The sequence below is a fragment of the Saccopteryx bilineata genome, chromosome 2 (assembly GCF_036850765.1).
Source record: "Saccopteryx bilineata isolate mSacBil1 chromosome 2, mSacBil1_pri_phased_curated, whole genome shotgun sequence".
NCBI classification, from domain to species: domain Eukaryota; kingdom Metazoa; phylum Chordata; class Mammalia; order Chiroptera; family Emballonuridae; genus Saccopteryx; species Saccopteryx bilineata.
In genome coordinates, this window is record NC_089491.1 from 219087391 (window position 1) to 219102192 (window position 14802).

Below are 14802 nucleotides of genomic sequence, written 5' to 3' on the forward strand. Positions count from 1 at the left end.
AAGTGGTATGTGCACCCCTGCCGGGAGGCACCCCAACAAAGGAGCTCCCTCTAGCTACCCAGCTGAGAGACCACAGCTGGCTCATGAAGAGTCCCTGAAGGAATAGGAGGGGAGTTTGCGGAGGGCTGGTCAGCACCACAGGGCAACTAACTGGCCAGCTCAGTAATGTCATTAAAAGACATTAAAGGGACATGTGCCATGAGAATTACAAAGGTGATTTATTTCTATGATTTCATTTATTTAAACTTTGGTAGATCACAGAGAATAATCATATGGGTTTGAATCTTCGCATGCTGCTTTTGTTTCCCTGCTGTACAATCTGACCTCGTCTTGCTGGCATGATCCAAGCACGTGCTAATGTGATGGGTCGGCATGATGCAGGGAGGGGCCCGGTAGCACAGGCTGTCCAGAATTCCTCCCAAAAAGAAAGGTCAACCAAAGCAGAAACTGTGCAAGAAGCATACAGCAGTGAGATAAAAGCTGTGGTTTTCAACTCAGAGAAGTGAACAAAACGGAATGACCAATGCAGTGCCAGATGTGGGTCACCTCCTTGGGAAACCTCCCGGGAAAGTGCAGACACAGTGAGGAGAGCTATTGTGCATGTGATCAGGACTGAGCTGATTCCCTTCCCCCACAGGCACCTCCTTTCACATCAAGAGGTCATGCCTGACCTGTGGTGGCGCAGTGGCTAAAGCGTCGACCTGGAACGCTGAGATCGCCAGTTCGAAACCCTGCACTTGTCTGGTCAAGGCACATATGGGAGTTGATACTTCCTGCTCCTCCCCACACCAACCCCAGTTCTCTCTCTATCTCTCTCTCTCTCTCCTCTCTAAAATAAACAAATAAATTAAAAAAAAAAAAAGAAGAGGTCACCACAGCCAGCGGGAGTGGGCCAGCCCAGGAGACCAGCAGGCCTCAGACATGGCAGCCAGGGCCTGGGGGAGAGAGCAGCTGATGAGGTCAGGCCAGAAGCCAGGGCAGCACGAGGGCTCACACAGGCTTGACCTCACAGATTTATCAGTCTACACAGCTCTCCTCCACAGCCAGGTCCTGGACGAGACTTCTTCAGGGCAAGTATGACAAAAAGACAGAGGAAGATGACAACAATGCTGTGGACAGAGCTGAAGAACATTCCAGGTTCAGGCAAGTGAGCATGGCAACCAGAATGGGCCAGGTCTGGGACCTCCGAGTTCAGCTGTCCTAACTCCCAGAAGGACACCAGGGTGCGAGTACAGAGGTACCAGAGCCTGGATAGGTGGAGGCATGGAGAGAATAGAGGTCCCCTCCCCTCACCCTGCTGATCCCACCCTCAGGCAGAAGGCGAGACTTCTTCCTGGGCACTGGCCAAGGGGCAAGGCTGTGTGGGAGGACACAGGGCTTGCATGGTAGCACAGGTGCTGGGCCCAAGAACACAGATGGCCGGCCAGTGACCATGAGGAGCACCAGAGAGCCAGCATGAGAGGCAGCTCGGGCTGGCTGTGTGGGTGCAGTAGAGGCCTGGTGAGCAGGAAGCCTACGATCAAGATCAAGCCTACATCTCCACACGCCTGTGTCAGTGCGGCCACGCCTATGGCCTGCCTTGGGAGCATCTCTCAAGCACTAAAGGTGCACAGTGCTACCAACGCGCCTGGTGCATCACCCTCCATGCTTGGTCAGCCCAAGTCACAGCTCCCTTAGTTCTGATGGGTTTCTCCCTTCACCATAGCCTCTATCTATAAAAGGAGACATTGTCCCTACTTCACAGAAACCTGGTCCCAGGTCACTGCCAGGGTGTAGTCCATCTGGCTCAGAGCCCACAGGCCAGCTCCTGTGTCCTGCTCTCAATGGCCATGCGGCACGGCTCCCAGGAACATCTGGTTTTGCTTGGGATATAAGCAGAAAGCTTTCTCTACATGAGAAGCCCCTGTGTGCTCAGTACTGGGCCCATCTCAGGGCTTTCCTGGGCCTGTCTCTCTTTGCCCTCAGTCCTCTAGCCTCCCCAGCACCCATGCTTCTGACTGTGTGAACTGAGCACACAGAGGACCATGGGCCATGGCTGGTTTACACTTGGCACTGGAGAAATATCACCACCACAGTGACAGTGTGAAGTGCTGCAACAGGAAAGCTGCCCTGATGCCCAGTGCTCAGAACCCAGTGTCATTTCAACAGGCTACTTGTCCTCCTCTCGTCATAGGTTTAAATTATATTCTGAGCTATTTCTTTGTTTTAATTAAAATTCCAGTTTAAGGAAAGTATTGAGAAACTAAAACAAAGTCTAGTTATAGCACCCTGGCTCCCCTTTGAATCCACACCCAGCACATCCAAGTGTCACCTCATCTTCCCAGAGCCTCCCAGGACATCCGTCCGGAAGAGAAGGCCCATCATGTTTTCAACTGAGGAGCTCATCCTACTTATTTATTGGACAATTTTTTATTCCAATATAATTTCAAATTTTGAGAAAAACCATATGAATATTACAAAGAACTTCTCTGCATACTTAATGTTCCTCCAACTGTTCACATTTAGGCCTATTTGATTGTCATGCATGTATTCATTCATATACTCATTCATTCATTGGTTCTCCCTATTAACCCACACCTCTGAGAGTGGTTAGCAAACATCATGCTCCTTGACTCCCAGCACTTTAGTATGTATTTCCTAAAAACAGGGGCATATGTATAAACAAAGTACAATTATCAAAACTAGAACATTGTGCATCGATGCAATACTATTACAAACTTCCCCAGCCAACCAGTCATAGTTCCCCACCACCAGACACACTCTAACTTCATTTTAGCCCATCATAAACATAACAGAAGATGGCATTCTAGAACTGTGACGTTAGAAATGCTATTATCTACCATGCCTCCCTTCTAAGAAGTTCAGGAAAATGAATTTCATATGAGGTCAAACCCCACACAAGATTTTTTTAAGGACAGCCTGACCAGGTGGTGGCACAGTGGATAGAGCATCGGACTGGGATGTGGAGGACCCAGGTTCGAGATCCCAAGGTCGCCGGTTTGAGCGCAGGCTCATCTGGTTTGAGCAAAGCTCACCAGCTTGAACCCAAGGTCACTGGCTTGAGCAAGGGGTCACTCGGTTTGCTGTAGCCCCTCAGTCAAGGCACATATGAGAAAGAAATCAATGAACAACTAAGGTGCTACATCGAAGAATTGACGTTTCCCATCTCTCTCCCTTCCTGTCTGTCTATCCCTATCTGTCCCTCTCTCTGTCTCTGTCACAAAAATATATATATATATATTTTAAGGACAAAAGAAAATAAGAAACAAAATAACATCCCTACTGACAATAAACACACACCATAAAAACATGAGAACAAATATAGAAAAACCATAATCTAATATCTTTAAATTGATTAATAGACATTAAGATAATAATGCAAGAGATTAAAAAAAAAGACATAAATCAGAATTAGAAAAACTCAAGAATGAGGTCATAGAACTCACAGAAGAAGCTAGAACAAAAGAAGAATCTTTCAAAAATCAAGATGAAATTAGAAGACACACCAGATTAAATAAACACCACAAAGGAAAATAGATGAAGAAAGAGAAAACGATTAAAAAAAAAAAAAAAAAAAAAAGGCAATGAGAATTCATGAGATGTGGAGAAAACAGGAAGTGCAGACACAGAGAGAGGACTGAGGACTAACACGGGGTGGGCCAAGTAGACTCCAAGTCACAGCTCAACCAACTCTCATGTTAAAAACATATTTAAGACTAAATGCTTTGTTGGATTCCATCAGCTAACACTTTATTTATATGGTTTGCACATCTGTCTTTGGAAGGTAGAGTTACCTTTAGGTCATCTTGCGATTACTTGTACAATTTTTGTTGATCTCATAAACTGACTGGGGGAACTTTAGGTCTTCTCCACACACCTTAAAAGTCTCACTTACTTTCGGACTGGGGTCTAGTGAATGCAGATTTCTGAGAGTGGTTTCAGTCACTTCCACAGGGATGGCTTATTCAGACTGTCTACATATTGGAGCAATTTTGTTCTAAAATTTTCTAGAAAATTATTCACTTCATCTAGATATTGCAATTTCTTTGCATAGAGTTGTAAACAGAAATCTCTGAAAGTTTTAATAGCCCCCGCATTTGCAGTGATAACTACTTCTGGTTACAAAAGTTTTACGTTTTGTCTTTTCCCCCTTGATCAAAGTTGCTGACACTTTAAGTATTTTATGGTCCGCTTGCAATATTTAGTGCATCAAGCAACAAGTTTTCAGGTTCTACTGTATTCACTTCTCCTTTGTCTTAAATTATTTTGTAATTCTTTCTTTTAACATTTAGAGTCACAGGGTATCTCATTTTTTTTCAATGCTTCTGGTTTGACATTTCCTTCTCAGAACTGTTTGGCAGCACCCTTCATGTTGTGCTATATAGTGTTATCTCATTTATTAATCTTTAAACAGTTTATGCTATATTTGAAAGCATTCCAAACTCTCCACATATATAATGGAGTCTGGTTACTTTTGAGTATAATTTTGTGGTTAATTTCCACTTTTATTGTACTTAATGACTTCTGTTGTTGAAAAAATAAATTTTTCCTTAAAATAAATTATATATGGTAAATATATATTTTAAAAAACCCTTTTGGCCCTGGCCGGTTGGCTCAGTGGTAGAGCGTCGGCCTGGCGTGCAAAAGTCCCGGGTTCGATTCCCGGCCAGGGCACACAGGAGAAGCGCCCATTTGCTTCTCCACCCCCACCCCCTCCTTCCTCTCTGTCTCTCTCTTCTTCCCCTCCCGCAGCCAAGGCTCCATTGGAGCAAAGATGGCCCGGGCACTGGGGATGGCTCCTGGCCTCTGCCCCAGTCGCTAGAGTGGCTCTGGTCGCGGCAGAGCGACCCCCCGGAGGGGCAGAGCATCGCCCCCTGGTGGGCAGGGCATCGCCCCTGGTGGGCGTGCCAGGTGGATCCCAGTCAGGTGCATGCGGGAGTCTGTCTGACTGTCTCTTCCTGTTTCCAGCTTCAGAAAAATACAAAAAAAAAAAAAAAAAAAAAAAAAAAAAAACCTCCCTCCTCTAAAAAACCCTTTTTTTAAAACCATGGTAAATGGTCCTGGTATGTTTTTTTAAAAAGGAAAGAAGGGGAGAGAGAGGAAGCAAAAGGGAAGGAAGGAAGGAAGGAAGGAAGGAAGGAAGGAAGGAAGGAAGGAAGGAAGGAAGGAAGGGAAAAAAGGAGGGGAGGGGAGGGGAGGGAGGAATATTCTGGTTTGGAACTGAGTTTGTTAAGAACACTATTGAAATCTTTCATTACTACTTCTTTTTTGTTTTCTTAATTTTTTTTAAATTAAAGTTTCCCATTATGTTACTGGATTTGTCCATTTCCTGTTCTACAAGTTCTTCCTTCATAAATTTTACAGCTATGTTATTATGTACATAAAAGTTCATGAGGCCCTGGCCAGTTGGCTCGATAGTAGAGGATTGGCCTGGCGTGCGGAAGTCCCGGGTTCGATTCCCAGCCAGGGCACACAGGAGAAGCGCCCATCTGCTTCTCCACCCCTCCACCCCTCCCACTCTCCTTCCTCTCTGTCTCTCTCTTCCCCTCCCGCAGCCAAGGCTCCACTGGAGCAAAAGATGGCCCGGGCACTGGGGATGGCTCCATGGCCTCTGCCCCAGGCGCTAGAGTGGCTCTGGTTGCAACAGAGCGACGCCCCAGATGGGCAGAGCATTGTCCCCTGGTGGGCTTGCTGGGTGGATCCCGGTCGGGCACATGAGGGAGTCTGTCTGACTGCCTCCCCGTTTCCAGCTTCAGAAAAATACAAAAAAAAAAAAAGTTCATGAATATCATCTCTTTGAGGGGATTATAACTTCTTAAAATGAAGTATCTTTGTCCCACTTAAAGCTTTTAATCTTTTTCTTCAAAATAACATTGTTAGCCCTGCTTGCCAGTGATTAGCATTTGCTTAGTACACTTCCCATGAATAAATTTTGTTTGTGTCATTTTTAAGACAATCTTGAGTTTGTCTCTTAAAAGAGAAAATTAGCACATATTTTAATGCCTACATGATGTCTTGCCTTATGTATTTTTTTATAATTTCTACTTTTTTCTTTTCTACACTACCTTTTGGTGACCTAATCAGGTTTTTTTTTTGTTCCAGAATTTTTCCTCTACAAGACTGAAATTGCCACCATCTGTGCCTCTGCCGGGCGGCTCCTTATAAATCGTTACTGTGTTTAAATGCACAGTTATATACCATAGGCTACAGGAATATTATCTACACATGCCCTGGAAAAGACCCAAAATTTAGTGAACTTTCATTTTTCTCCTTCTCATCACTCTATAAATACGTATACATAAGATTTTTCTACTGTTATTTTAATTTGCACCCCTATGTGCATCAACAATTAGTGAGCTACATGTCATACTGGATTCTTCCCCATCATTATCAGTGGGATCAAATATCACCCTTTTTTATATAGAGATGGTTGTCTTTTTTTCATTTTGTCAAGAATCCTAAGGGTGAGGCTGGTAACCTCTGAGTCCTTGACAGTTCTTATTCCTTGGCCCTTCAATTTGAATTCAAGTCCAGCTGTGTCTAAAATTCCAGGTTTGAAATCATTTTCCCCCAAGTACTTTAAAGATGTTGATCCAATTAATTCTAGAATAAAAACTTGCCATTGAGAAATCTGATGCCAACTGCTAGCCTGCTGAACACTTTGGGGTCTTCTCATATTTGGTGGTATCTTGAAATTGTGTCCCATATATGTCTGGGCAGTTCTGGTTTCTCACTTACCTGCCTCAATACATAGCCCTCTGACAGATTCTGTGCTCTAAGAAGGGTCCTTCTAGTAGCTTCTCATTATCCTTCCTCAGTTTTCTATGTTTCCTCCTTTTCATGCAACAGAAAATTGGAGCTTCTCAAATTTGCTTTGGCCTTACCCTTATCTCTCATGCTCTCCATCTCTCTCAGTCCTCAACTTTCACTCTGGAGTAGCTCCAAGTCCTGCAGGTAGGCATTCTGGATTACCTCTAGATCCTCTAGGTCTGCATTCTGGAATAGGTCTGGGTCTTCTAGGTTTGCATTCTAGAGTAACTCTGAGTCCCCTAGGTTTGCATTCTGAAATAGCTCCTGCTCTTCTCAGTCTGCATTCTGGAATAGATCTGGGTCTTCTAGAATAATGCTGGGTCCTTTAGGTTTACATTCTAGATTAGATCTGGGACCTCCAGGTCTGCATTCTGGAATAACTCTGGATCCCCTAGGTCTGCATTCTGGAATAGCTCTTGATCCTCCAGGCGTGCAATCTGGACTACTCCTTGGCTTATTTGCCCAATCACTGAATCCTTTTTTATCTTGTCTTGTACTATGATTCAAGCCATCCTGATTGTTCCATTTAGACTTACATTTCTTTCCAAAATCTTTGGTTGTTTCTTTTGAAGGAGAAAGATTTTCTTTTTTTGAGCATTCTTCTCTGTGTGCCACTAACTCTTCCATTAAGGATCTTTTTTGTTGCATTTGGTGGTTCTTTCTCCTGTTGATGGTTCTCCTCAAACCAGTGACAGCTCTTGGCTATGCCCACAGCTCTGTTTTTGAGAGGCTTTGCTTGCCTGCCATGGATATGAGTTCCACTCACTCTGGTCTGCCTCTGGTATTAGGGGGAGAAGAGGTGGAAATATTTGGACTGCATCTGCCAAGGGTTTGTTTTCTGGAGTAATTCCCTGCTCTTCTCTGGAGTTAGTTGCTAGCAGGTCACACTGCCTGCTGCCCTAGCCCAAAGCACACAGCAGCAATGGGAGCCAGGGCACATGGCCAGGGGTGAGAGCAGCTTCTAATCAATCCTCTCCAAGTCCTGGTGTCCACTAACCCTGAGCCGAGCATAAGAATTCTCATTGCTAGTACACTAGGTATCTCTACATGTCTTCTGGGATGTATTGATTCCATAAGCACTATCTGTTTCTATCTCTTAATAATGAATCAAAACATCGGACCCTCTACCTGCAATCATCGTTTCCACAGACATCTTGAGTTGCTCTAGTTGCTGTTGTCTTAGAGTTTCTGCCTATTGGGGGATTCCAGTACAGGTGACAACAGAGGAATGCTCTCAGGTAACCATCCTGTTCAAGCTGCAGAAGACTAATTTGTGTACTGATTTGTACTGTCTTTAAAAAAAGAAAACACTACTTAGATTTTTTTATGCCCTGGAAAACGTAAATCCAGTTGATAAGCTGTCTAAAGTAAAAAACACCCTTTTTGAAGTTCTGGTTGATAAAATTAATCTCAATAGCCAAGCCTGGAGGCTCGTGCATGGCCTCCACCTGTTTCCCAGCCTGGTCCTGGGAAGGGCATCGCCACAGAGGCACAGGGTGGTGGTGGTGGGGTGAGGGGACTTAAGGACAACCTGCCTGAGGTCCCAGCAAAGAGAGGGACAAGAAGCAGGACTTACACCTAAGTGACTGGCTGTTGGTCTGAGAGTGGACAGTGCCCTCGAGCTGGTGACAGGGCACGAGGTGGGCTCGGTGCAGAGAAGGCCAGGAATGAACAGCAGACTCGCTTTCAGGAGCAGAACCTAACTCCGCAGTCACTTTGTATTTATTTAAGACTAACCCTGCAATTTCCCTGTTGTCTATAATTACCCTGTGTCACCTTATAACACTTGCCTTGTAGTTAAATGGTTGGCAGTTACCATGGAAACCAATACTGTTCTCTAACTTGAAAAGGTAGTTGTATTTTTAAATTTTTTTAGTTGTATTCTACTTAGATAGAGGTTAATTCACAACTGCTGCCAACTTGAAAACAAAGTCAACTGTGGGCAGCTGCTGTTTCTGCTGTCCCACCCAGCTCCGCCCTGGGGAATATAAGTCCATCCCTCTCTCAGGTGACTCCCAGAGTCACCATCATCTGCTCTTTTTAGGGGTGCTCACTTCCCTTTGTCCTCAACTTGCTTCCTTCTTGCTCAGCAAAAGCAACAACCCTATTAAAATGTCACTCTCTGCCTAGTCCCTGCCTATACTCAGACAGCTACATGGAAATGGAGAAAACACAAACCACCTCCACTCACACCACAGACCACACGCCAGCCACTGCACCCCAGTCGGCACACTGCGCACCTGTCAGCACATTGCACTCTCTGCTCCAGCCACGCTCCAATATTCCTGAAGAAACCTTAAGTTGAACCCTATAAAATTACCTTTTACGGCCCTGGCCGGTTGGCTCAGTGGTAGAGCGTCGGCCTGGCGTGCATAAGTCCCGGGTTCGATTCCCGGCCAGGGCACACAGGAGAAGCGCCCATCTGCTTCTCCACCCCTCCCCCTCTCCTTCCTCTCTGTCTCTCTCTTACCCTCCCACAGCGAGGCTCCATTGGAGCAAAGATGGCCCGGGCACTGGGGATGGCTCCTTGGCCTCTGGCCCAGGCGCTAGAGTGGCTCTGGTCGCCACAGAGCGACGCCCTGGAGGGGCAGAGCATCGCCCCCTGGTGGGCGTGCTGGGTGGATCCCAGTCAGGAGCATGCGGGAGTCTGACTGTCTCTCCCCATTTCCAGCTTCAGAAAAATACAAAAAAAAAAAAAAAATACCTTTTACTATATGGCAAAAACATGTGAGTAATGGCAAAGTAAGGATAATGTGCATTTCCATCTGATTCCTGTCTTCAAACCTCCTGGTCCACCTCCCAGGAGGGCTTCCTGGGACGGAATCCTTTGGGCACCAACCCCCACCCCTACCCCACCGCCTCCGTCAGCTTCTCCAGGTGGCCACCTTCCTGCTTCCTGGAGTTCAGCTGGCAGCCCCACCCGCACAGAAGCTGATCACTGTTGCTCCCACTGTGAAATAAACCTTCCCTAGTCCTTGCCCTGGGGTATCTTCTCAGCCCTGTCCTGCTGCCTGATTGCCTCTGTTGCTCCTTTTATGTGCATACCACTTTCATTCTTGTCCCCTCCAATCGACAAAACTGCTCAAGTTGCTGATGACCTGCATGAACCCCAGTTCTCCCACCCCTACCGAGTTAGGGATGGAGTCAGACCTCATTCTCTGACCCCAACATGTATCCTTTGGGCCTCTGCATCTCCCTCACAGGTCCCTGGCTCAGACCCTACTCGGTCCCCTGTTCCATCCCAGTCAGTCAGGTCGGGACACCCAAACCCACCCCTGATCCACTTCCCTCCCCAATGCTGCTTTATGGGCCGCATTTCCTGCATGGAATCTGCACCAGTCCACACTACCAGCCTGTCTTTATCCCAGCACCAGTCTTATCTGTCCATCTGTGGACTCAAAAGTTACCTGAACCTGACCTGTGGTGGAGCAGTGAATAGCATTGACCTGGAATGCTGAGGTTGCTGGTTTGAAATCCCAGACTTGACCCATCAAGGCACAAACTATGAGTTACTTCCACCCTGGGTCCCTGAGCATCTATTCTCTATGTCATTCTGCTCTGGTCGTTCCACCCCCACACAGAGTGAAATCTCTCACAGGCCACAGTGGCCCACTTACACATCTCCACCTAGCTCACCACCTGCCATACTGTCCCCTGGCTGTTCCCCCGCCATCCTCACACTGAGGCCTCACAATGGCTGTTCCCTCAGCCTGGAGTGCTATTCTCCCTCCTTTACTTAAATGACACCTCCTCAGTGAGGCCAATCCTAATGGCCCTGTTGATCATTGACAACCAATCACAAGCATGTAGTGTACACACACACAGACACATTCATATGCACACACACACTCCCTCGCTCCTGCTTTTCCTTTTCCTTTATCAATGGAGCTCATCACCTGCTTTCTCAGGTGTGCAGTCTATCTTTGAGGACCCTCTCTGGGGACAGAACCTGTCCATGTGTTTGCCAATGGACCTGACCCAGCCTATAACTAGAAACCAGCACAAAGCATGTACTTGATCTGTCTTCTGAGTGAATCTGTTAAATCTGAGATTTTTGCAATTCAATTTTCCCAGCCTCATTAGAATTATTCCTAAAATCAATTCTGATTCTGAAGTGTCTCATTACCTTCACTATGTTTCTAACCCGAAGAGAATCATCTGTGGCCAGTGAAAGCATTAACATTCTGTACAGATGAAGAATAACATCACCACAGATTCCAGGTTGCATCACGGAAGGAACAGGATGTTCTTTCTCATTTCACTACAAATGACCCTGTTAAAGGAAATGAACAGCTGAGAAGCAGGTCTGCGTCCCAGAGGCGTGAACACCAGCAGGTGGCGCTCACCCTATCAGGAGGTTAATGGGAGCCAGGGTGCAGTTCAGGGTTAAGAACCTCAAAAGTATTCAAGCAAAGGGAGCAACCAGAAGTGAGGACTAGGCCCCAAGTTGGGGTAGGAGAAGGGAAGGTCAAGATCTGGGCTGAGATGGTTCAACCAACAGGCACTGAGGTCGGGTGCAGGCAGGGCACAGGTGGGCAAAGCAGACCAGGAGGGGCAGGGGTCACAGGTGAATCATTGTCTGCAACAGGACGGGGCCGGGCAGGCAGGTCACCAGCAGGGGTAGATGAGAGTACCTGGGAGTGTCTCCTTCTCCCGGCCTGTGGACGCCTGTCCTGCCAGCCCACCTGCTTCCCCCGAGGGTGAGGACACTGTCCATCTACCAAAAAGCAAGGGAAAAGTGACGTTACCTGATGAACTCAGCAAGGCCAGTGTTATGGCACACTTTGAAATCCCACTCAGCCCCAATCTCTTACCATTTCATATTGAGGGGCTCACAGAACACCTGAGATATACCTGAAATTTGGTTTGTGCCTATCAGCAGTTGTCAGACACAATCCCAGGTCACGGTGCTGCTCCCTGATGAAGGGACACCGTGTATCCAATTGCATTCTTGCCCATGCCTCCCACGAGTGTCCCCACTGTCTCCCAAGGTGCCCTCCCAGCCTTTGCTCTGATCTACTCCAAGACCTTTACCCTTTCCTTGCAGCTGGTATACCCTGAGTTGCACCTCAAAGCATCAACTACTCAGTATGGCTTGACTTACATCCACTGTTGGAAGAGCAGCACCCTTGGTTACAGCAGAAGTCTGTTTTTAAAAATATGGCAATATATTTGGAAGAGTTCAGAGGTACCTGGCATGCTGTGGACCCCAGCCAAGTGCCACCGTCTACTTCAATGGAGTAAAGGCCTGAAAAGGAGGCCGTGTCCATGAGCACTGTCACCCACCTGGGAGGTCTTCCCTGAGACTCCTTCTGCAGTAACCCAGTCGCACCAACCCTAAACCTCCCTGGGAAGTGGCCCGGGTCTCAGGAGGCTCCTTAATAGAATTCAGGCGGCAGGAACACACTTCCAAAAAACTCAGATGAAACCTCAAGATGTAGTCATTATCTTACTCATACCTAAAGAATTATATTCCAGAAATAGGCACTGGATTATAAAGACATGCCAAATTCCTAAGAGGGGGAGAAACTATTCTTAGCACATTATTATTTATAAGCACTTTGGTATTTATACTCCTACGCCTAATATTTGCCAGATTAGAAAGCGGGTATGATTATTATCACTTTGACAGAGAAGGCAGAAGGCTCAGAGAGGGAACACAGGTGTCAGGGTCGCAAGGAGGGAAGGCCCCGCTCCATGGGCACACTGCTGACCTCTGGGGTGCGCGCCTCTGCAAGGAGCAGGACAGATAGCTCCTTCAAAGGGTGAGGGTAAATTCAGGACACGCTGCTATTTACGGCATTTTAATGACTGTTATTCTGTGTCCCTTCTATGTAAGAGCAAGTTATGATGCCAGAACATTCTCTGCTCTGTGTGCTCCCCAAATGGTGGGTGAATTACTTCACTTCATGTTTCAGGTTTCTCAGTGATTAAATAATAGTAACAAACCATGAGTCATGTATAAGCATGGCAAAACACATAGATTATTTTAAAAATAACAAAACTCTTCCTGGTCTTAGGTGATTTTCATAACTCTTCAAAATTAAAGAGTAAAAATATAAACAACCAAAGAAAAATCAGACTCGCTCTTACTTTGGGGAGCTCACAGTCTCCATCACCAACACTGTGGGCCCATCCAGGATGTTCTGTGTGGAGGGGGGAGACACACGCCTGCTCTACACATGGTACTGTGCTCTTTACCTTCATACATCTTAGGGTTTTCTTGAATCAGAACATGCACAGGTCCCTCAGCATAAGAATAAAATTACTGCACATTTTTAATTTCAGAGGTTAACCATAACCTTCTTCATATAGATCTCTACGAATTATACCCTGTCAAGTTCACAAGTGCTGTCTCTCCAGCCACTGCCCCTACGACTCAGGGTTCACATTCTGATCTCTCGCAAATTGAGAGGTGAGATATTTCCTCCTCAGTTTAACTGCTCAAGACTTTAAGCTCTTGTTTATGTTCACTGAATGCCTGGACCTTGTATGTGAGAAAGGTCTGCTCGTGGACTTTGTCCACACAGAGAATACTGGTTACTCACCACGGATGGTTCAGGAATCACCACATTTACATCCTCCCCACTACCCAGTGTGAGTTCTTATTAGGTATTTTTGGTTCTTTTACTGATCACCTCTATGAAATATTCTTACATGGTCTATACATCAGTCAGTTGGCCTGAAAACATATGAACCAAATGGATCTGCCCTCAGTTCCCTCTACCTGTGCACCCCTCACCATCCTCCTCCATCACTGCCATCTATTGCCACTGCTGCTTTTTGTGACATCTGCAATGTGAACACCCTATTCTCCACTCCCTGTACACTGTGCATGTGGGGTCCCCGGGCTTTCTCTGACTCTTCACCCCTTACTGCATAGCTCCATATGGAGTCTCGGACCATCTTCAAGGAGCTCTTCCAGCAAGGACATGGGAGAATCACTTTTCCCTAAATCCTCATATGTTTGAAATGTATTATTGAGAAAATTCTTTCTTTCCTAAAGATCTTCTATACTTTGTTACACTTTTATTTAGCATGAAAATCACTGTGGAAACAGCTGGGGCCAGTAGACATAAATAGAAAAATGGGTGAACAGAAAAAGCACTTTACAAAAGAGATCCAAATGGCCAATGAGCACATGAAAAGGTACTCAAGTCTCATTAGTAATCAAAGATATGCAAATTAAAAACAAAAATAGATATAAATACACACCCACCAGGCTGCCTAAAATATACAGTCTGGTAATTCCTTGCCAAGCGCTGGCAAGGACAAAGAGTAATGGGAACTCTAAACACCTTCCCATCACTTAGGCTGTTCTCTTGTTTTGAAAATCCTTCTACTACTACACAGAAAAACAATGTATCCACTGATTGTAATGGGAAAATCATAAGTTCAACCCCAGCCAAAGACAAACAAACAATTTCCACAGGTAGAAAATATATCAAATGAACAGTGAGCACAAACTTATAAAAGTAACAAATAATTTAAAAGCAAATAAATACCATTTGCATTTGCACAAAATGTGATATAAGGAAAGCTTGACAGTATGCCTAGAGGAGGACCACACTTAATAGGGTTTAGTTGGAGACAAATGGTACAAAAGTCACTCTTTGGGAAGCACATTCTTATTTCTGCACTATATTCTTCACCAATTTATACTTTTTGAGGGTCATGGTTATTTTGCACTGTGAGTGCACTCACAGAGTGGCAGCACAGTGTAACAGCATTAGTCTAGGATGATGGCATATGGAGACAGATTCACAACAGAACAGAATGTGATGGGAGATGCAACCGCTGCAGCATCTTTCAAAAGACCTATCTGGTGTTCACCCAAACACTGTATACAATGGACATTCTTCCCATAGTTTCTGGTGAAAAACATTATATTAAGAAATTGGTATATGTCCCCTGTTTGAAACCATAATGTTATAACATCACTCCATATTATTTATTTATGTGTTTGTTTCAGATAAAAAGGTCATTGTATGG

At 45.6% G+C, this 14802-nt stretch overlaps 1 protein-coding gene across 9 annotated transcripts in view; it reads right to left on the minus strand.

The window, feature by feature from the left end:
- Positions 1–14802, minus strand: part of PCBP3 (poly(rC) binding protein 3) — a 313033-nt gene that overhangs the window by 111157 nt on the left and 187074 nt on the right. For 3 of the 9 annotated variants that reach the window (XM_066259173.1, XM_066259181.1, XM_066259180.1), the window contains 2 exons: positions 11445–11527; positions 10937–11083 (listed from right to left, as the gene is read on the minus strand). The exons of 5 other annotated variants lie outside the window; for them this stretch is intronic. The gene's annotated coding sequence lies outside the window, so the exon portion shown is untranslated. The remainder of the gene's footprint in view (positions 1–10936; positions 11084–11444; positions 11528–14802) is intronic. One more of the 9 variants, XM_066259174.1, reaches the window with a different exon arrangement.